The sequence below is a fragment of the Misgurnus anguillicaudatus genome, chromosome 10 (assembly GCF_027580225.2).
Source record: "Misgurnus anguillicaudatus chromosome 10, ASM2758022v2, whole genome shotgun sequence".
Lineage (NCBI taxonomy): Eukaryota > Metazoa > Chordata > Actinopteri > Cypriniformes > Cobitidae > Misgurnus > Misgurnus anguillicaudatus.
In genome coordinates, this window is record NC_073346.2 from 25,409,050 (window position 1) to 25,432,517 (window position 23,468).

Below are 23,468 nucleotides of genomic sequence, written 5' to 3' on the forward strand. Positions count from 1 at the left end.
ATTATATAAAAGTATATAGTTAAAGTAAATGTATTATATACCAAAGTAAATACACATGTTTCTATTTCACAAAAAACACAACTTTTGTTTCGACAAAGTAACCAGTAAAAAATAAAACAAACTAAACACTGCTAGGGGGGTAATATTCCCTACAATAAAACATAAAAAAGGAAAAATGTCTTTAGTCCTTCTTTTATTATTCTTGTGATTTTAGCCATGATTTTAGCAAGCGAGGCACCATTACGTCATACTGATTCGAAACTCCGATGATTCCCCGCTAGGGGGCGTTGATCACATTGGAGGTGGAAATTTGTAAAATTGCATTTTTAGGCATCTTATGGCCAAAATGTATTATCCCCCGAAACCATAAAAAGCTATGCATACTATAAATAACATTAAATACAACTTTAAAAAGTATACATTAATAAATAAATTTTATTTTTAGTAGTTATGATCATCATAAATTCACAGCCATTCAGGACTTCAGGTCTTTGTAAAGATGCTTGACCCAGCATGTGTGCTTATAAATCATGGACTGAAAAACATGTTGCTGCAAAGTACAAAACAACAAGAGAAGATGCTAAAGTTTTCTGAAACAAAGCACATTATCAACAACATTGTGATAATCAGTAATCGACACAGTAATTAGAATTGTAGTGACCCATTCAAGCACTAGGGGGCAGCATTATATATGCTTAAAAAAATAGTGTCTAACTGGGTTTCCAAAACTGTTGACTACTCGTGGCCATCAGTCCAATAATAGAAATATAGAAATGTTATTTTTCTGTACCCTTGTCAAAATAGCCAGAGTAACTTAATTGTACTTTATTGTACTTTAAAGCAGTTCTCTTAATATATGCAAATAAATATAAATAGACCTACATGTGATACAAATAAATGTGTAAACATTGGGATATGGTATATGATAGATATGTAATAGAACAGTTTTATGCATTTGGCCCTTGAAGAAGTACAGTGCACATAAGAAAGATTTCTGTTTAATTTCTTAGAAAAAGATGGTATACAAAGAAACACAAATCATCCAGGGATTGTCAAGACCTACAACATGCAAGTGCAACTCTGGTCTTTTTGATAAAGTGATGCCAAAACTGACTCATCCCATCTTTTGCTGAGTGTCTGAGAGAAACCAGAACTCTGTTTTCCTTCATTCTTTATTATTTCCCATGTCATATAGGGTTATCTGTTAATATGATGTGTGAAGGGAAAATACGCACTGGAACGTCACTTATCATTAAACCCAGCAGGAAACCATAACAGTCACAGACCCTTCAGAACAGTGACTAACCAATGGTCGTTACCCTTTCTTTAGCACAAATGCTATTTTAAGAGGGCATTCTAAATAGTAATTTAGAAAGAGGTCTGCTTTGTTGATGTTTCAGATCCATCTTATTTGACATAACTATTTTTAACTCACTAAAAATAGTTGTGTATAGTAATTTACTTTCAAGATACAGCCTAAAAGAGATGCAAAGGGAGACATTTTAGTTTTATATATTTACACCACCAAATATTATTTGATCTTAAATTGTAAATGTAATAATGGGAAAATAATATCTCTCTTGATTTTTGCAGTGTAAAAGAGCGTTTAAGGTGGAATATTGTTGTTCATTAATAAGGGCAACACAATAATTAATACTACTAATATTTTGCAAATGTGCCTCATTTTTATGAGTATGAGTATTAATGTATTTAAAAGTATTTGTTAAACATACGCTAGCTCAAAAGGGCATAAACAATGGAAGAGAAAAAAAAACAGGCGGCGTAAACGCGTGCCCACTCCTCCTTTCCCACCCAGGGCTTAACGCCGCGCGCTCTCCTGCGCACAACACTACATGATACGGTAGATGATTACGAGCACAACAATTTAACCATCACTTTGGCAGTAAGACTCGGCTACAAACTTTATTTACTGATTCACTTTTACAAAGCATAAAGAAGGACGTCCCTCTGAAACACTGTATCCATTTTCCTCTTGACGGAGCACTGAAGAATTTTCGTTCAAGACATTTCAATGCCACTTCTCCAGTAAGGTAAGCGAGTTTTATATGTTGCGCAACTGATGACAGAACTGAATATCCATTTTGCACCAAAAACTGTTTTATATTACTATAGCAAAAATGTTTGCTAACTTGAACCCACTTCATTTTCTTTTCATTTCTTGAAGCGTTTTTGCATCTTCTTATTTTTTTCTTCATCTTCTGCCCTGACCTACTTCTTGAAGTATTGTTCCTCCATAACAAAGACAAACACTTGTATTTATGATTTTTACCAGAAGTAGAATGATTGATACTGTTTTAACCTATTTTAATGTATTTCTGTGTTATGAACGTGTTATGAAAGCACAATGGTGATGGAGTTCAATGTTCAATTTTGTAGTGTTTCAAAGTCTTTTCAATACAGTTTTCTCCTGGCTGGGTGATCTAACAGTTTTTGAAATGTATGTATCTAAAAGATTATGAATTATAATGTGGAGAGATTGTAACATGTGCTTTTGTTTAATACAAAACAAAGCACTGGACCCCACTAAGTAAGCTGATCTTCAGTATGGAAGACCCTCCTTATTTTGACCTTGACCATGGGTCTAAATGATTCCAGACAACAAAAGTTAATTCATTGTTTGTACCACCATCTGTTTGTTCCTACAACAGTCTAAAATCAGGTCAAGCTTATGAATAGAGGTTCATGGTTTGTACCTGCCAATTGTTCCACATCTGGACTGCAGAGACTAATTGATTTCCACAGGAGGAACGTTTCACCTTGACAGCAGCATACAAAAGCCTTAATAGAAAGCAGCTGTTTTAGATATGGGTTCTCTTTTGGGTCACTAGCGCTGGGTTGGCACTATCTCTTTAAATTAAATTCTTTGGATTACACCAAGGCCATATGCCCAGATATATGCATAATTAGTAACTAACAAACCAGAATTTCTGATGGTACACGACCAAAGAAATAAGGCCAGGGTTCGAAAACAGCATGGAATAAAATGCCATTTAAAAACAATTGTCTAATTCATGTGTCAATACCTGAAATAACTTTTTTTTAAGAAAATAAAAATAGCATTAAAGAAAGAACATATGGAGATTGGTGGTGATGAGATGGGGCCGTTGTGTTAATAGAGAAAGAAGGTGGGTAATATTTCCACCACATGCTTACATAAGACTCTGTAACACATCTCCTCTCACAGGAAAAGGCTTTGGATTTGTTGGGTTCTTCCTAAAGCTCTATCTTGTGCTGTGCCCAAAATAACTTTGAATTTGTCCTTTGGGCAGAAGTTTATTGTTTTCTAATGAAGCATCTTTTGTTAGTATTTGTTTACTTCTGGGTTATATTCAACAGCATTCGGTCAAACAGGGACAAACTCAGCCTTTGGGTTAAATTATCCCAGAAAAAGTTTATATTCAACCCAGCATTTTAAGTTGAAACAACCCAGCATAGGTTAAATATCAACCTAATGGGTTGGGTTCGTCCCTTTTTGATCCAATGCTGAGATGAAACTAACCCACTATTTTTTAAAAGTGTGCACACCTGGGTATTATCATCATCCCTCATGTCACATCAATTCATTTTATTGAGCTGAACTGCCACAGAATGAGTTGCAGTGGGACGCTGGGCCCACAGTCCTGGCACTGGTAGAAGAGAAAGGGAACTTGATGTTGTTTTGGAAGGAAGAAAAGAACGATGACTGTAGGGAAATGAAAAAAGCATAGCTGCCTCTGTGAGATCTTACAGTGTTTCAGTAGAAAACGTTAAGAAGCAAATGTTATAACAGCCACCAGAAGCATGTCTTCATTTATTTGTAATTGTCGCTCTTTTATACTTTAGGGAACCCTTCTTTTTGTTTCATTCAAGTATATAAACCTCATTTTAGACGTTTTTCCTAAACATCTGAACCAGATGTTAAGATAAAGTAATTTTAAACTCAGTGAGGGTTGCAAACAAATATTTGAGAAACTTGAAGTATACTTGAAGTAGAATGCATGTCTAAACTTTAATACCAGACTGTGGTGTCCGAGCATAGTCTATAAGGCAAACTCCAGAGCAAAGAGCGAGAAGCTGCAGACTTAAACACAAGCCTCTATTTGCTCTCCACTTAGTTTTATTGCTGTCTAAAGAGAGACAATTGATTTATTAAACAGGTCTTATTTGTGATATTTCTTTCCTATGAAAGGACTCGGATTTGACTGGAACACCTGGAAAAATGGCCATGACATCCATCAGTAGCACTCTTCCATATTCTGGCTTATTTATGAGGATTGTGATTCATGACAGTAGAAGGTTATTTGTTTAACCGTTTTATCCGAGACGGTTCATTTTGAAGGTGGTACTCCTCTGCATTTGCGTTAGAATAAAGTCATTGTTGTGTAAAAATCACACTTGAACATTATTATTTGCAGCCATTGTTTTTAGAGTTGTCCTCTCAACGTTTCAGAATTGTGTTGTATTTTAAATCAGGTAGACAACGGAGGAAAAAAATAACCCTCCTCGCCTTTTCCTTTTGAAGCACATTACGGAAAACGCATACTTATGCTACAGTTTGTCCCTTGAGATCCAGTCGGAAAATTCATTGTGGACAAATACGAGGTCAGGACAAATTTTTTGCATTTATGTGTGATGCACAAAAACACAGATATTTGTCAATATGGATGTGTAGCGTGAGAACTGTGTGTGTTGGATGTGTACTGAAAGGGAAATGGACAGTGGATGACAGACCTGGAGATTCTGTCAAGATGTTTCCTTTTGTTTTGTTTCTGGTAAACTCCCTGGTGTTCTGCTGTATAAGAGGATCTTTGGTGTCCCCAGAGCACATATGTGAAGTTTTAGCTCAAAATACCACATACATAATTTATTATAGCATGTTAAAATTGCCACTTTGTAGGTGTGTGCAAAAATGTGCTAGTTTTGGGTGTGTCCTTTAAAATGCAAATGAGCTGATGAAATTCAAACACTGATCACAATGATGGTGGTTTGTTGCAATTAAAACTGAATTGTGCTTTTCTCTGCACTAAATGGCAGTGCTGTGGTTGGATATTGCAGATTAAGGGGTGGTATTATTATAATAAGAGCTCCTTATGACATCATAAAGAAAGACAAATTTCAACAACCTATTTTTTCATGTGCTTGTAGAGAATGGTTTACCAAAACCAAGTTACTGGGTTGATCTTTTTCACATTTTCTAGGTTGAGAGAAGCACTGGGGACCCAATCATAGCACTTAAACATGGAAAAGTACGATTTTTATGCCATGGCCCCTTTAAGTTATTTCTACTTTATTTTTTATTATTTATAGCAAGAACGTTGAAATGAATTGTAATTTTAAGTTGAACAAGTGCAACAAGGAGTTTTTATAGTGTTTCTGGAAAAACACTTTATTTTTTTTTTAGGTTTCTATATACTTCCTATTTGTTGCTAAATTGCTGGCAGCAGGAAATTGACTCTCCGTTTCCTCTTTTACTCTCTCTGTCGTCTCTATTGCCCAGGACATCCTGAGTCCAGCATCTGGCAAACTCTGTTTACCTGCCGCCTTTTCTCTTCCATACCTCTCACTCCCTTCCTGTTGTTGTGGAAGTTATAGAGCCTCCTTTACATACCATTAAGCTCTCAGCTTTCATATGATGCATTTGGTACAGATTAAAGATATAGCAAATCAGATGCAGTGAATATGATTTTACTTCTTGTTATTAAACAGTTAGTACCGGTCCTGTCATTGGCCAAGACTATCTAAGTGAAATTTTGATTTTGCATGGGTGAGGAGCAGGTCAGACTGATGATGTCATGGACTTGCTCATGGCCATATTTAAAAAATCCTTTGGATTGGGGTATAAATATGATTTGAACTGTGCCTGGAGAGGGAAATTGAAAATCCCTTTACAGGAGTCACCTGTAGGGCAGACAAAGTGCAGTGCAGCTTTTTTAGTAAAGCCTTTTACGTTCAAACGCTTAGATGCAGAAACATCTGGTTATTTTTCGGCAGTAAAAGGCGATAAAAAGATAGCTTTAATAAGCAGCAGGTTTCCTCTTCAGTCTCCAGCAGTGCTCTACAGCGATGGCCAGTTGAGTAAATTAGAGAGCTTTAGCAGGAATGTGCTGGCAGAGAGTGGACTTCCTCTTGGGAGCTGAATGATGGCAAATGGGTGATGCAGTGATATGCTCAGATACCAGATGCCAATTCCTTTAAAACTTTGTATCTTGATATCTTGGCATTTTTGTCAGAGAGCTAAAAGAGAAACAGCACGTTTTCAAGCTGCCAAATAAAATACAAAACATTTTTGCATTTGAAAAGAAGTTCTGAAAATACGATGAGATCTTCAGTTTCATGATCACACACCTGATTTCCCTCTTACTGCTCCTTTTAGGTCCTAGAGGAGGCTCAGACATCAAACTGTTTCACTTTACCTAATCCAGGTCTGAGCCAAACCTCTGGAAATATAATAATAAATATGGAAATATGGAAATTTTTAAAAATACATACATACATTCAAAATCAGCTTTACAAACGGTTTATCCTGTTGTATTTTGTATCTGTCTGCATGGGCAGTGTGGTAATCTGATTCTGATCCAAATGTTTGCTATTCTGTCTCATAAATAAACGGGTCTCTTAAGGTAAATTCCTGTGTGGGACAGCTTTACTATACCCAGGACAGGATAATAAAACAATGCAGAGAGGACAAAAAGCTCACATATGAAAAGGTCCTTAGCAGCCCAGAATGAGCTTGAGTTTGTATTAGTGTCGGCAAATAAATTTGTTTGTTGATTCAAAACAGATGCTGGGGGAGTCTGTTATCTCAGAGTTGAGTCTTCCATCAGTCCATTAAGCAAAGCTAAATAAAATGTTTTTTATTAAAACACAATACGAGGAAAGTGGTGATAGTGTTGATATGTGATGGCTAAGATAAAATGCTGAGAACTATCAGCACGTCTCTATGTATTGAAGATATTGGAGCATTGACTTGTTCATTATAATTATACTAAAGCCCTGTTCACACAAACACAGGTATTTTCAAATCCTCAGGTCTGGTTTGGGTGTTTGTTCACACGCAAACACAATTTCAGGTCAGTTAAGCAAACCTTTTTTAAAACTTCTGGCATGGTGAAGATTTTCAGAAACTTGGTTTGCAGTGTTGTGGTGTAGCCGGTAAAATCTGAGATTTGTGACATCGGGGTGAGCGCTGTTATCTCCTTTATTTGATGACAGATTATAAACCGCAATCTGCTTTGTTTACATGAGGCAAGTCGGTGCAATGGCTTCTGATTGGCCAGCATGGCTTTACGTTAGGGTTATATATTGCCATCTGTTGGTTTGCATGCTCTTGACAGTGCTTCATAGCGTGTTTTTGCGTTTTCGTGTGGACAGATATTTTTTAAATTAAGGAGAAAAACTCGTAAAATACATTTTATAAAATACATATATGTGGAATAGGCGTAAATGTTTTTAGTGTTTGACATGTGTTAAAGGTATATGATTAGTGACCATATCAATATTGATAAAAATAGCTTTTTTTGTTTATTATTTTAGATGTTATGGCAGCATTGGAAGTATATATATATATATATATATATATATATATATATATATATATATATATATATATATATATACATATATATATATATATATATATATATATATATACATATATACATATATATATATATATATATATATATATATATATACACATATACATATATATATATATATATATATATATATATATATATATATATATATATATATATATATATATATATACACATATATATATATACACATATATATATATATATATATATATATATATATATATATATATATATATATATATATATATATATATATATATATATATATTGCAATTTAAAAAAAAAATGGATTCCGGTTTCAAAACAAGGTTCCCACGTTCATGGAAAACCTGGAGAACATGAAGGAATTTTCAATTATGTGATTTCCAGGGTAGGAAAATGAATTTTTATAGTCTTAAAGTCACTAAAAAGTCATGGAAATTTCTATAATGTTAGTTATGGTCTAAAACGTTTCAACAGACGTTTCAACAGCTCTTTATGAACGCAATCTCTAATAATAATTAATTTAAAAATCACAAACTGCTGGAAAAATCATTGACAGTTCACTGTCCTTAGTATGTGGAAAATCTGTCAAAGCACTATAAATATTAAAATAAGATTGCTACTTTACATTGTTTAGAATGTCAACTGAAACATGTTTGAATAAAGACTGAAGCCAATCTATTTGTATTGGTCTTTTCCTAATCAATGTTATATCAGATGCACGCATCCACTGTTAAGTTGTTATAGTACTGACAGAAGTTAGTTCAGGAAAATGTCCCTCACAGAGAGATTATTCAGATGACTTCACAGCTGTGATTTTGGGTCTCCAGCCTGGATTGATGTTCCTTTGGGTCCTATTGGGACCGCGGCACTCTTTTCCTAAAATTTTCTCTCTCTCTCTCTCTCTCTCTCTCTTGCTCGCATGTGTTCTGACTGCATGCCCAGACTCTTCAGGGTCTCATATACACACACACTGCACTCATGGAAATCTGCAATCAATTTATGCAGAGGGTTGGAGGGGCTCAGATTAGAGACCCCCCGTTTTTGGAGAGTTGTTTGTGTGTATGTGCATGCTCATATGGAAGAATATGCTCATTGGGGTACAGTAAAGTACAGGACGATTGGCTTGGCTGTTTATTTACACAAATATGCATTTGTTCAGCATTTCCTTTGCATGGATTACATGCAGCATGCTTTGTTTTATGTGACAGAGGACATACAGCCCATTTGGTTCTGTACTGGACAGTCATTCATAAATCAGTGTTTGACATGCGAACAGACACTTAATAACACAAACACACAGTAGGAGTCTAAAATTAAACTCTTCTTGTCCCATCACTCTTTCAGCCTTAGATTTAAGCATTCTGACAGAGAGTTCAGAGAGCAATTAACTAAACTGGGTCACAATCCTTAAAGCAATAAGCAAAAACTTATGACAAAGTGAGATCCAAGCTTTTTGAGTATTTCGTTTTTTCTTGTAATGGAACAAAATCAGTCTTACTTTTGGAAACGTGCTTGTTTATGTTGCATGTGTTGGAAAAACAAAATGTGAAAGTAATGGCCATGATGTCATGTTTGGTGTGTCACTGAAATTAAGAGGGAAAACTCATCCGGCCCTTTGGGAAGAAAACTGAAGAATGCTAATTTTTCCCTAAAGCTGTACCAAACATGATGGTTTACTTTACTCTTTTTCAAATGTCAAAAATGGATGGGGCAGCAAGCTGATCTCACAAGAATACGTACATATATTATGAGTTGGCTAATTTGTATGAATTTGTACGAAGTTATTGTCATAACAACAACGAAACCCGACCCCTAACATCACAGGGGTCAAGGCAAATCATACAAAAATATATGAATGTGGTCGTATAACTGAATACGAATAAGCCACCTCATAAAATACATAAAAATTGCCACGAGATATTGGATGGGGACTATTGTAAGCTCCAAAAAGAGTTAAATCAACTATACGATTTGTACTTATTTTGATTTGAGGTGATTATAGAAAAATAATCATGGTTTTTAGTATGGTTTTTAAACTTTTCGGCATGTGTAATGTGCATCCCTTTGCGCCCCCCCCAAAGAAAATTTATGACAGAACAATCTTAAACTTTAAATCTGAATTAAACGAAACATAATATATTATACAATGTAGTGGTTGGCAGTCTTGTTTTTGTGTGGTTTAATTATACAGAAGTTGTAATAAATTAATGTGTTTTATAAAATTTCATAAAACCAGGGTCCCCTGGCACCATCTCATGCCCCCAAATGTGAAAATTCAATTAAAATCTTTTTAATAACCTTTAAATAATAAACTTTTGAGTCACAATGAGTTCACAGTTACAAGTTAAGGTATACAGTTATTTTTACAGTTTTAAGCTTCGTATTCCATTTAGTTAACTAATTCATAGTGAAATACCGAGAAGGACATGTTATAAACACTTATAACATTTTGAAGGCTAGACATAGTGGTTTAATTTATATAATACTTTGTTTAATATATTTTACACCTGGTGCAATTCACAGGCATTACAATATAAACATTTCAAATTACATACCAGAGCAAGAAAGTTTATAAATCCCCTATGCCAGTAGTCTAAGTACTTTAATCTAAACATGATTTTCTAATAACAACAATGAGTATTAAAAGCCAAGTTATGATAAGCGCATATTAAAGTAGTTGATGGACAGTGACTGTACTACTTGATCAGGTCAAATGACTCATTTGTCCAGAATGCATCATTCATTATATTTGTGGATGGACATTTTTGTCTACACAGGAAGCAGAAAGAAGTGACATTAGCAGAGGACGCAGTGAGTTAGAGGAAGAGGTAAGCTAGAAATCATTTCCTGTCAAATACAAATGTGAAGAGTCATGCTGCTGGGTTAATCAACATTCCAGAGGAATTATTGTAAAATTCCTGTTTAAAAAATAAAAAACATCATCAAGAGTAAATACCCCAAAGTCATAGTTTTGAGTCATTCACCTTTCCGCTAAAAACAAAACACTGGCAATGAAATGGCGAATGGACAGCTAACTGTATAATAAGTGGCACTGACTGACTTAATAATTAAAATATAGAAATAAAAATGTTATGAAATTTAAAAATGTGGCTTTGAAAGCACTATATATGAAGAGTTTGGTTCCAAAACGCGATAAATGCCATTTTTAAAAAAAAATCAGTATTGTATGTATTTAGTATTAAAAAGTAAATTCTTCGCAAAATCTGATATCCGCTGTGTTTTTCTGTTATCTTTTCTCCCTTTTTCCCAAAACGCAATAAACGCCAGTCCTCCTTCTCTGCAGAATGCAATAAATCCGCTCAACAAATCACATCGCTCCATTCCACGCAATGTAAAAAACAACAATGGCGGCGCGTTGAATACACACGCAATCCTAGTTTTCCTCATCTACTTTGTACTTCATGATCAACAAACAAACAAAAACAAAATAATACTTTTGATGGCATTGAAAACGTAAGCAACTCGGGCGACGGAAAAATGCTGTTGCTTGTTCTCCCGACAGCATCAAGCTTCTGTCATTGATCCCAGGGGATCTTATGAAAAACTTTCAATTTTTTTACGCGAAGTCAACGAAAATCGAGCAGGATCAAAACATTTTATCGCTGATCGCTGTCAAAAAAGTTCAGCGACGACGTCCCAAGAATGACAGCAGCAATGACAGTGTTCTTAATATGACAAAGTAAGTGTTTTGATTAACGCAATTAATTAATGATTTGATTTTTAATCAGTGTATACAAATAGTCAACTAAATTAATATAACATGGCAAAGATGAATGCACATTTTATATATTGATTTAATAGATTTATAGCATTTATTGCATCTTGCGGAAAAATTGTTAGTTTTTATAATAAATCTTTGAAAATTAAATTATGAATTTGAATTTTTAATGTCATTATAACCCGAAAATGCTATGTGAAAGTTTTTTAACAGAAAATAGTGGTTTTCATCTTGTCACTTTCTTGGTATAGAATTTTTTTTTTTCAAAATTAGTCAAAATTGATTTATTGCGTTTTAGAACAAAACTCTTCATATATTTCTGAAAACAATATCAGCTTTAAGACTCAAAATTAGTTTTTTTCTGCTTCGGTTTTTGCCTCTCCATGTTCTGGGACATATAAATTACGGCCCATGTAATTATGGTGGTGCTTGGTCATGTCTTTTTAAAGAGCACCAACCTCAGAAGTGCCCATCTCTTTAAGTTTTCTGCCTCTGAGGGTTTGGTTCAGCATGGCAACACTATCATCACAGCTGGGGATGTGTGTCTGCATTTAAATGTGAATTTAATTTGATCCTTTATAGTACCTTTACTGTATGTGGTTAAAATATGACAGCATGTGTTGGTAAAGAAATGTGTTTTGTTTGTTTGGCCACCACGTGTCTCAGGCCCAGTAAAGCCACAGTCATGCAGTCTGTGGTTATATGGTCCACAGTGTCTTGAAGAAACCAGCTGTCAAACTCTGAGGTCCCCCACAAGGCTTCAGGAGAACTCTGCTCTATGCCTTTAAATGGCAGAAAACTTTAACCGGCTATAAGGCTGTGAAATATCACAGAAGAAGAAAAAACAAGAAAAGTATCCTCGGTCCATTTTTGGACCTACAGAGTGTGATGTTTAACAGATCTTTCATCACTAAATAAACCCTGATAAGCATGTTGTTTTTCACAGAAAAACTGTCTTTCTGCTTTCAGGATTACCTCAGAAAAAAACTTTTATGGATACAGCGAAATGGTCGTCATGGTTGAAGTCTTATCGCAAATCTTCTGCCTGTAGTTTTTCCAACTGTGAGGTCATGCGAATATAATAGTTATGGCGTAATCCGGCTGATGACAGAACTAGAACAAGTTCAAATTCACCATCGCAATCACACAAGGTCAAGTTTGCCTCAGAGATACATGAGGAAATTAAAGCATGGCCACAGATGGATTTCTGGGATGCAGGTCTTTCATGTGTGTAGAGTGGTCAGGTTGGTGACTGTGGCTCGTGCGAGTGTGGAACAGTGGTTTTTGACCCTAGAGAGATTGAGGGGGTGATAAAGTTCTCTTTTTGGAGAACTACTCAAAGCTTATACCAGCTGCAGAGCATAGCATGACAAAAGCTTGTGTTTCTTAGCCAGACTCAGGGAGGTCAGACGATGTCACTTGTACAGAATTTTAATGTTAGATTGGATGTCAAGAATTGTAGTTTAACTAAAAATATTTAATTTAAAGGTGCAGTGTGTAAATTTTAGCGATGTCTAGTGGTGAGGTTGCGAATTGCAACCAACGGCTCAGTTCACTGCTCACCCCTTGCTTTTAAAACGCATAGAGAAGCTACGGTAGCTGCCACCAGAAAAACATGTCATCGTTGGAGACAACTTCGAAAAAAAGTTGGTCTGTTAAGGGCTTCTGTAGAAACATGGTGGCACAAAATGGCGACTTCCTCGTAAGGGGACCCTCTGTGTTTGTAGATAAAACGCCTCATTTCTAAGGTAATAAAAACAACGGTTCATTATAAAAAGGTCTTTATACACCCCTGAAAATATAGTTTTGTATATTATTTGCATTTCTGTCAAGAGATCCTTCTAAAAATTACACACTGCACCTTTAATAGAGTAATTCACCCAAAAAAAAATGTTTTCCCCAGTCAAAATTACAAAAAAATTCTCAGTTAATTACAAAAAATACACTCTTTGAAATGATGTGTTTTTTTACACATCTTTGTGCGTTAAGCTTTTAACACATTATGTGTAATTTTAACACATTATGTGTCATTTTGTGTTGATTTTGTGTTAAAATAAAACACAAGTTGTGTTAAAAGTAACACAAAATGTGTTTCAATAATATCACAGAGATAGGTGGATTCTGGGAGAACGCATTTAGTATGTTGTCCAAGAAACAACACTAATGTGTTGTTTTTAAGTGTGTAGTGTAGGCAATATTTGTAGGCAATATTTTTTCTATTTCTTTTATTTAAAAGAATACAAAGCACAGAATCCTTTGTTTATTACACATTTATCAGACATTACTGCTTCGCTCATAAACTCATGAAAGTTTTCATTAACCTTTTTAAAGGTTCAACAATTCAGGCCTCACTCACTTTACTTGCATATTAAAGCTTTTTCGCAGTATTTTTCACACAATCAACTTATCTCTATAGAGGGTATGCATGTGACGTCACCTTTGGCAAAAGTGAGTGCGCTTAGGCCCACTGAGTGGCAAAACGTCTGAGCGACAGCATTAGCATGACGTGAAAATTCGTCTACAATAGGAAAAGTAGTTGTGTGATCAACTGTGCAAACAGATTCAAAAAAAATTTGCAGCTGTCTTTTTCCAGACTGGAAAAAACACCCAAAGGAGATGTAAATCAGTAGCAGTAGCCATATCAGATGTAAAATTTTGGGATAAAAAATACACCAATGAATACTCTATTCTGTGTAGCAATTGCAAAGTTTTGTCAGTGAGCCTTCATTAAAAAAACATCCATTATGATGAGCCTTACAAAGCTGGGATGATTTAATCGTGTTAAGCAAGACAAACATATATGTTAGGAAACGCAATGTCTGGCCATATGCCAATGTCCACAAACTACTGGTTGTTTGGCAAGTTGTTAGGGTCAGTGTTAAGGCCAAGCTGATAATAGTCAGTTTAACTGGCGTCTTCGCAGCAGCTGCTATGAAAACCAGCCATTTTGTTGAATGTTTTGCCACTCAACAGGGTGAGCTCCGGCGTGGTCATGTGGAAAAGTGATGTCATTGCATACCCTCTATATCACTGTTTTCACTGTCCTAAAACCGGCTGAAGTCTTCCTTGTTAAATTAAGTCCCTCCTTCAGAAATATGTATCGAGTTCTGATTGTGTAGTTTGTTTAGTGTGTTGTGATTCGACAGCAGCTTAGCCGATTGAGCTTAGCTGGCGACTGACGTATTCCGGTGGGGGGAGTTTAGTCAAAAACTATATTGACATCATTCAACCGGGAAGTAGGGCTGTAGTCCAAACCGGTCGTTCGCTATATTGAAAGGGAAATTCTATTAAAGAAAATATATCGCTTGGCATTGAATTTTGAGCTTTATGATTTAGCATGTATTATTTATGCTCTAACAGCAACATTACACACTAACTAAAGTTTGAAAAATGGCATCAGAAAAAACGTTACCTTTAATTATAGAAAAATGGGCTTGGAATGATGTGAGTAAATAATGAAAGAACTTTGAACCTAAACTCATAAATTTGAAAAAATATTTAACCCATTTGAAAAAAGAATTTTTAAATGTGATTAACAGATGGCTTTCACAAAGCACTCTTTTGGTCATTTAAATATTTTCTCCAGCAGTTTCTTTATAGCGTTTTTATGGTTCCCATCACAATTACTTGTGCATCTTTATGTGAAAGCTGTGCATATGGGTATTTTAACCGAGGTGTTGGCTAAGAGTTGCCAGCATATCACTTCATTTACTGAAATTGTTTGGGTTTAAGACTTCTGTTGCTCAGACTCTGACAAACACTATTAGAAATCCAGCTGGTGGTGTGAACGGCTATTATTCTCCAAGTTCTGTGTTTTGTCTTTCTTTTTAAAGTAAAAACAGAAATCTTGCTGTCGCAGTTTGCACAAAGGAACGTTGAAGTTATTTAACAGAAGCACAAAAACAAAAACGGCAGAGAAAGAGAGAGAGAGAGAGAGAGAGAGAGAGAGAGAAATATAAATAAATACACTCTAAAAATGGCTGGGTTATTTTTAACCCATAATGGGTAAAGATTGGACAGAACAAATGCTGGGTTAAAAATGACCCAATGTTGGGTAATTGTTATGCAACCATGGGTTATTATAATATCCCAACAGTTGGGTTAAAACAACACAGCATTGGGTCAATTTTAACCCAGCTGTGTGTTCTGTCCAATATTGACCCATTATGGATTAAAAATAACCCAACCATTTTTAGAGTGTAGTTCTTAAAAATCATACTAAGTAATTTAAATATTTGTTATAATGCTTCACAAAATGTGTGATAATGATCAGAGGCTGTATCCTGATTAACGATCAAAAATGTTAAACTTTTGAATACCATTTTTTAAAAATGATGAATTTTGCTTAGAAAGTCGCAACGCAATTTATTAGTTCATATAGACCGTTTCATCGGACGCACGTGCGGTGACGCGATACGCATCTGGTCCGAACATTACTTCCGGTTTACAGTTTTTTTTAATGGTCTGACTAGTTGCTAAACTGAACTTTTGAACAAACACCTTGTTGAAAATAACAAATGTTTTGGTTTCCTATGTAATCTACGTGTTGTTTACTTTGCTTGTTATATAAATAAACTACGTTTAAAGTACTTTGTTGTTATTTATTCTTAGCGGAGTTTACCAGACGTTACGTGTTGACCACGAAAGCCGCTTGTTTATGTTGTTACTGCTGAAACCGTATTTACATGTTTACTTTGTAACTTAACCCCAAATCTGCCAAGTCAGTTTCTTCTCTCACAGTCTGTAAAATTGCAAATTACTTTTAATTTTTGCCCAACTCAGTTGACTTCTGAGAAATCTAATGTAAATGGGTCTCATTCACTAAACATGCGTACACACAAATTTGTTCGTAAAATGTGCGTACAGTCGTTTAAACTTACAAATCATGATTTAAAAAAACGTTCATACTAAAATTCCTTAGACCAGTGATTCCCAACCGGGGGTACGCGTACCCCAGGGGGTACGTAAAGAGTTTCCAGGGGGTACGCGAAAGATTTAGATTTTGCTTTGATCTCATTTACTTTTAATAAAAATGTATTTCGTTTGTCCAGTCATTTACCTAAGATTGATTTTTGTGAGGAAAGCATTGTAAAAAGGACAACTTTGTAATTTTAATCTTATCATTAATATAATTAGCCGTCGTGAGTAAATGCGCTGCATGATCCAAAACGCAATAGCGATGTCCAACTCAAGAACGATCTGACTATTTTCAATGAACCTGAATAGTTTCTAAAGACACAAAGTTTATTAACTATAAATAATGTTCAAATAATGTTATAATATTCATTCTCGCTGCCATATTGCATTTTCAAATGATGCAAAATAACTTTTGCATTGTTTTTGGCTAACATTTGTCCCGTATGATTTCTTTTGTATTTATAGAGAATGTCTTAACACAGTTTGTTTCTCTTTATATTTGAACAGAATAATTTAACTTATTTGCTCACATTAATAAACAAATCAGTAACTTAAATTGAGATTTTAGTAAATTTAGGGCATTTACTAAAAAGGACGTGAGAGCTCAATTCCAAATAAGCGCCGGAGTTGAAAATTTGCGTGTGATTCACCACAAAGCGCAAATAAAATACACAGGCACAATAATGACATAAGCACATTTCTCTAATGACCATTACAATCTACTAATAGCAGCGCAAATTAGTACAGGGTCGCAAATAAGAGACCTCGGCAGGACATCGCAATGAAAATGCGGACTGCGGAGTGTGAAATTCCAGTTAAGTAAAAGTAGCCTACATTAAGAATCGGAGGACAAAGATGACAGGGTAAAAGAAGTTTTGAAATGCCTGATTTGACTTCTCATGACTTCTCCTCCTCTTTTCTCCAGCAAATTTAACATAGCATGGCTTGGCAAACTATATATATATTTTTTTAAGTATGTTCCTCTGGCAAAATTTAATACTCTCCTCGCATTAATGTTGCTTCTAAAAGGAAAACTTCCACAAATGCATATGCAATAAGGTCGCAAAAATAACACCTTTTCAGAGCTAAATATCTATTGCGTGTCTTTAGTAAGTTCAGTCGTTATTTAACGACAAAATTATGATTTGCGCAAGCTGTTAGTAAATCTGGCCCTTAAAGGGGTCATATGACGAAAATTTTTAATTTGTAAAATAAGTCTTTGGCGTTCCCTTAGACCACACGTGCACAATAATCATGAACAAGAAAAAAAATATATAAAAAATATATAAAATATATAACACAGATATATAGTATAGTTTTTTTCCCCTTGTTTATGATTATTACGCATGTGTGGACTAAGTTGTTCTTACATTTTTGCAAACATTTAGAAGAAATTTTAGTTGTTGTTGAATCATGATTTGTAAGTTAAAACATCCGAACGCATATTTTACAAACAAATTTGTGCGCGCGCATGCTTGATGAATGAGACCCAATGTCTGTTTTTATTATATTTTCACAGCACTCTTTTCTTCTACACCCATAGACATACTGTACATAGACATCACATTCATCACTGATTTTATGCCACCATACTATATCAGACAGGTCTTCCTTATATAAACACATACAAGTAAACAGGGCAGCGGTGCTTCTTCTGAATACAAAATGCAATAACGTTTACATATCAACCAATTTTAATGGTTTACTGTAGTTGAGATTTTTTTTATATAAGAAACTGTGAAAAGTCACACTAACAGTGATTCAGCTTATTTTTCTCGGTCATCTCTAATATCATATGCAAGTGAAATCAGACACAGACGTGCATGCAGACATTTGCGCACATTCAACACTTTCTCACGCTTACTTATTATTAATTGTCACTTGGTATGCATCAGAACAGCCTGTAGCTGCTAGGTTATGTGTTTTCCATTGTAATTATGGCTTGTGTAGCCCGTAAGTGGATATTTTAGTGGTTTAGAGCCACCCCCATATGACGCCTTCACACAGACCCTCAAACCGATTCTGTTCTTATGTTGCTGAAATGCTTTATGAGATAGGTAAACAAAGTTGCAAAGGTGTTTAAAAACCAAAAGATTTGGAACGTGACGAATCTGGCATCACAGTGTTTTTTTTAGGGGACATTAACATGATTTTACTGCATGAATTTGAAATATACAATATTAAGTCAATGGATTTGCAAAACCAATGCTTTAACCAAATAAATACACACTGCCACAGACTCAAACATTACTAAAGCAGTAAACATGGAAAAATGGGTGGAGTACTGACTCACTAACCCTCGGTTTATGGATGAGGGGTTCACTACCCCACACCCCCACACATGTATATACACACTCCTGTATGTGGCACTGCTCTGAATCCAAACCACAGCTAAACACTCTGTGGTGTGGAGGCCGAATGAGTATTTGAAATTCAGTCCCATATGTTTTACATTACAAAGCTTTTATCCCAGTTTACCGTAAATGGGTTTTACTGGTTTAACTAAAGTTGGTGTGTCTGAGTCAGGACCGGGTTTTGGTCAAATGACAGACAGTTTTTTATTATTAATTTGCTTCACCTCTCTTCTTTTTTCTTTATCTCTTCTTTTTTCTTTATCTCATTGTGTCTCTTTCTGGCAAGGTAAATAATGGTGTGGCAAAAACCATGGATCTGTTCTGCCAAAACGGGAGCCGGTCAGCTGCAGACAATCATGATAATACTGTAGTACTGTCTGTAGTAACTCGTCACTTACTCATTCACTCGTCTGAGATGTTTTTATGTGGTTGTTTTTGCTAAAGCAGACATTCAAGTTGAGTGTGGATGAACTGAGCTCATTGAAATGATGATGTTTTGGCCTGCCTGCTACTGTAAGTGCTGAGTTTTGAGATCAATGTTAAGTGTGAGAAATGTTATAATGCGAAATATATTAAAAATTAGCCACTACAATGGCTGCTCGCGAAGGAAATCCCGCCTTCTAGTTAAAAGAATCAATCATATAATGATAAAAACTAATTCCTTGGGCAAGAGGCTCTATCAGAGTCGTGTAAAGGGGCGGTCAAACTAGACTTGTCATTCCATTAACTTCCATTATACGCATGCGAATGCATCATACTGGAAACGAAAGCTTTTGCAACCATATTTCGCATTTTGCTGCGTACCAAAGTTAAAGTCTTGTTTAAAGGTGCAGTGTGTAGATCTTAGCCACATCTAGCAGTGAGATTGTGAACTGCAACCAACGGCTCAGTCCACCGTTCACTGAAATGCATAGAGAAGCTATGGTAGCCGTAAAAGGACATAAATGTTGTTGTCTAAGACAAAATACAGTAGTGACAAAACACGGTCTGTAGAGCAGTTTGTCTGTTTAGGGCTACTGTAGAAACACGGCGGCACAAAATGGCGACTTCCACGAAAGGGGACCCGCTGTGTATGGAGATAAAAACAGCTCATACTAAGGTAATAAAAACAATACAGTTTATTATGTAAGGTCTTTATACACCACTGATAATATAGTTACATAGATTATATTGCAATTCTGTCAAGGGATCCTCCTAAAAGTTACACACTGCACCTTTAAAGGTTGCTGTGTTTTCTTTGTTTCTATTTCATGTAAAGCTACTTTGGTACGATGAACAATTGTTAAAAGCACTCTTCAAATACAATTTTATTGAAGTCTAGTGAACTCTGACTTGCGAATTCGTATCACATGGATATGTGACCAGTGGAAAATAGGTCAATCATGGCATGACCTTTCTCTCTACTGAAAAGCACAAATGGACAAAGCCAAATAACTTATTGAGGAACCACTCCCCGCCCATATTTGCAGCAATGTTCGAAAAATATTTGCATGCTCAAAGTCTAGTATGGCAGGCCCGGATTATCCATAGATGGGATTGGGTGAGTGCAATAAGGGGCATTAAGGGTTCCAGACTGCGACCAAATAGAGGTTTTGACACAGCGCGAGCAGATAAACAATGGTTTGCGGGCAACCATGACAAAAATACTAAATGCAAAGTCTATTTAGTATTTTTCAGTAAGGCAGATATTTAGGGAAAAAATTGCCCAAAATTTTCTGTCAGGGGTTACAGTGCCCCTAATAACAAAAAAGTTAGTTTGGAGCCCTGATTTTTTTTTTTTTTTTTTGAGGGGGGACTTTAAATGTGGTCACCCCGGGGGCACTACACTGTGTTAATCCCATTGACTTTAAAAAAAAGATGGACGTAGTGTCTGTGACGTCACCCATAGGTTTTTGAAGATCGTTTTTTAAGCTTGAAGGAGGCGTTGCCTGCCGTCGCCATCTTGGCCGCATGTCACCGCGCATTACTCGCGGATATCCGAAAATTGGTAAAAAGGCAGTACGTGGGCTAAGCTGAGGTGACTGGTTGCTGAAACGCCTGCCTAGCTTGCGACTGACAGCAGTGGCAGCTCACCCGCCACTCAAGTGGCCACGCCCTTAATTATGCAGAACTTTAAGGCTTAATTAATTTAAATGGATGAGTTACAATGAAATTCACCCCCCTCACTGTTGTCACTAAGGGCAAAATTAGCTAAAATCACCAAAAACAATTTTTGTACCAGGCTGTAAACATATTATTTTCTACTGTAAAGTTGCCCATTTAACATGAAAGGTCTATAGGGATTAACTCCCTTTTGGAGCCTGCCTCTAGCAACCAGTCGATGAATTGCAGTTTAAATCGCTTCTGTATTGGCTTCATCAGAGAGATCGGAAGGTTGCCCCTTGGTTAATCCGGGCCTGCCCTTAAGGCGCTTGCCAATCTGTGCGCATGCACAGTAGCTGAAACAACCAAACCTTTTTGCAATTTGAGGTTAAGAAAGTAAAAATGCACCTGATTTTAGAAATATCTGTCTATTCAGGTAGATAAAACTTTAATAAAAATAAAATCTAGATAAAAATCTTGCATCATTGAAGTAACTGCCCGGAGGCGTTGCAAACATGGCTGCCTTGTGGCGTGACAAGGGACTTTAGTATAGAGAAAGTTCAAACAAACTTTAAAGAGCAGCAAAAATCTTATTTTGAGTGCATTTATGAACCCTCAGATGAACTTCTACAATAGATTAAGTGTTATGCATCAACAGATACTTCAAGAGGCAGACATATGACCTCACTCAGAGATAAGCTTTCTAGCGGGCTATGTGTTTTCTCAGTAAGAAGTCAGTACTGTTTTATTTCATACTACTAGCTTTAAAAAGAAAAGGACTGAAACAGTTCTTTATACACTTCCAAGCCCTGGTGTCAACTGGAGCAACGTAGCAGTTGTGTTGTTATTATTACAAAAATGACACAAATGTCATTCTCTGTTGAAGTGGGCTTTAAAAACCGCTGATTTAGAAAGTGATGTTGAACGTTGAAGTGTTTATTTTTCGTATTTTTAAGTCTTTTTCTGCTATACTTCACTGCAGTTTTGGCAGTGCGTTTCCTTGCTTGGATGAAAGAGTGTGTTAGTTGAAATCTGTTTGGTCAATGGAGAACTGTGATGGTTTTTATATATAGATGTTATGAGAGACTATTTATGCATGAAGGGTCCATGGGGTTCAAAGTTATTATGCAACCTTTCTGTCTCTCCCTCTGGTTTTTGACTGTCTCTCTTTTTGGCTGTCCTTATTTTGACGGCTCATTTTTCTTTTTATTTTCCTTTTCCCTTCATCCCTCCATTCCAAAGAGTGAGTAATATTTTCGCCCCAAATTAGAATGCAGCCCCGAACAGTTGTGGAGAAGGACAGGAAATAGGGATATTTGATCAATGCCATGTGAAACCTATGCTATATGAAACCCTTACTGTATATACCAACATTAAAGCTCTGCTTTCTGACTTTAATTCACTCCAGCAGAGCTAAAAACAAACTTACGGGAAACTGTGTGAGCATATTCATTTCCTCTCAATTTTTGTTTCGAAAGCAATAATGGCATTACCATAGAGTTAGCTTAGTACTGAATAAGTTGCCCATGGCTTTCCTGGATAAACCATGGCCATGAGGGTGAACCATAGTGCAGCGTTTATAGCTGTAGCCCTTATTTTGGTGATGCAGGTTTCATTCTGGCCAGAAATGTCCAAATCTGTATCTATTAAAAAGGCAAATGCAAACGATTTATGAAGTACTATTACTATCACAATTTCCAACTGTGCATTGAATGACAAACCTACTAGCAGCAACGTGTGCATTTTCACTTTGCTTCATGATGCTTTTAATCCTAAACATGAGGACAGTGCTTTGCTAACCTAGCCAGACCTATGACTCCATCTGTTTTCATTCATTTTCCATTATAATGAAAACCCTCAACTGTGTTTTGGAACAGTGTTGTGGAGCCTTTTAAATGACTGAACATCTTTGGTTTGAGCGTTCACAGCACTTTCACTCAGGCTGCTACCTCCATTCCAGAGCGTTTGACATTTGTGAGCTCCATCGCTGTGCATGTCCCCTAATATCTTCACATATGGAACTCATTGTTAATGCGCCACTATTTCTTGGTGTGAGATGCAAACAAAATGTTGATGAAAGAAATTTCTTTCTCTCTCTCATTCCCTTCTTGTTTGTGTCGTGTAGTACGTCGTCTCCATAATTTGTCCACATGAAAGCAATAGAGTGCAGAGAACAGCCAGCTGTTTGTGTCATTAACATCGGCTCATGGTTTAATACTGCACCTTATATAGCCTTGCAGGGGTATAGCAATCCATTCTAAGATTAGGGTGTTTTTAAGTAAATAATTTAGATTGTCCAAATTTTTTTATCTTATAATGTAGGTCATCATAAAATGTTGCACGCATCTGTGGCCAATCATCTTTAACCAGTGCTAACCAAATCCAGATGCTTTTACATAAAATATTTATCTGATATTTGAAGCAGCGGGTGCACTTTGAAAAACAGTGCACACTTTGGTGTTGTGAGAGGTCGCCTGGGATAAGCGTCATCATTACTTTATCTGAAAGTAAATATATTTTATACTGAACACATAAATGTAGCCTACATGATGGTCAGTGTGCAGCATCCAGTACCTCACTAGATGTCCAAAAAATCATTATGCAAGGGTTTACTTTGAATTAAATGCATTTGACTCTTAGTCAGGTTTGGAGCAGATTTAAACCATTTGTTTGTCACAGACGCTTTGTCGCGGTGCGCTGCTCATTAAACACGCTCCTAGTTTCTCAGCTCACAAGAATCCTGATGTGGTCTCAAGCCCTTTTTCTAATGAAGCACTTAAAGAAAAAAAC

General features: G+C 35.9%; 1 protein-coding gene across 3 annotated transcripts in view; it reads left to right on the forward strand.

Moving 5' to 3' along the window:
• Nucleotides 1–1,805: 1,805 nt before the first annotated feature.
• Nucleotides 1,806–23,468, forward strand: part of pear1 (platelet endothelial aggregation receptor 1) — a 55,042-nt gene continuing 33,379 nt past the window's right edge. For 2 of the 3 annotated variants that reach the window (XM_055210289.2, XM_055210292.2), the window contains exon 1: nt 1,806–2,051. The gene's annotated coding sequence lies outside the window, so the exon portion shown is untranslated. Of the gene's footprint in view, nt 2,052–10,363; nt 10,415–23,468 lie in introns of all 3 variants that reach the window. The other variant, XM_055210290.2, reaches the window with a different exon arrangement.